Genomic DNA, 1,074 nt, shown 5'->3' with positions numbered 1-1,074 from the left:
CAATTTGAGTTGAATTACTGAAATAAATGAACTTTTCCACGACATTCTAATTTATTGAGATGCACCTGTATGTGCACCATTGTTGAGCTGTATAGTCTGAAAAATCTAGTGCCAACTTGCATCCATTTTTGATATTGGTTTACTTGTTTTTCAATATTGCACTGCTTGCGATTGTCTGCACCCATAGTGTGACTCTGTAGCAGGATGATGATAAAAATTTGAATAAATTACACAAACTGTATTAGATGCTGTAATATTCATAAACCATTGACGCTTATTACAGTATGTTAGATTTCGAAGGTACTAAACTGAATTATAAACCACATCCTGTGCAAGAAAAATATTTTATTTGCATTTTTATTAAAAAAGCATGGTGGAAAGACATTGTTTAACAGGTGTCATTAATACCATTTAACAAAACTGTAAAAGTAAAAGTTTTGTATATAGTTGTTGTTTATTAGTTGTTTTAATATTATAATACACAGAAAATTCAAGTAGAACAAAAATGATTAAAGGTGCTAAAAGTAATATCCCACAGCTGAAAAAGAGCAAAGAAATCTTCTCCTATACTAAGAAGCCATTAGCATGGCTTATTGTGGCCAATAAGTACACAAATATGTTGCATTTCATGAGTTTTTATTTAGTCATGTTGCTTTATGTGATTTTATTGTAGTTGTGTTATTGTGTTCAGTCAGTATTTAAATAATCTTGCATGTCACATTTGTATTTTTTAAGTTTGTAGGGGTCTGAAATATTGTTTCCATAAAGTTATCTGATTACCATTCTAGGGAAGTAATTATGAACCTGTAGTGATTATTGAGTTGAACTTCCTCGACACCGCTGTTGCTCCAGTCAGCACTGAGAATCCATTTGTCAAACAGGACAATATGATATCCTGTTGTATTGTGCACCTTTCAACGGCTTAGAGCGACGACACTGCCACTCCTACTCCCATGAGGATGGCTCCAATCGCCTCATCCCGTCCACATCCAGTGTTATTCCACATCTCCAAAAAGAGCTCTTTGTTCAGATGTCTCACTTTGGCAGTTTAACTGGATAGGGGCTTATTGAGTG

The sequence above is a fragment of the Sinocyclocheilus anshuiensis genome, unplaced genomic scaffold (genome assembly GCF_001515605.1).
Source record: "Sinocyclocheilus anshuiensis isolate Anshui unplaced genomic scaffold, SAMN03320099.WGS_v1.1 scaffold469, whole genome shotgun sequence".
In the NCBI taxonomy this organism is placed as follows: domain Eukaryota; kingdom Metazoa; phylum Chordata; class Actinopteri; order Cypriniformes; family Cyprinidae; genus Sinocyclocheilus; species Sinocyclocheilus anshuiensis.
The sequence above is the reverse complement of the archived record's forward strand: the minus strand, read 5'-3'. Positions refer to the sequence as shown.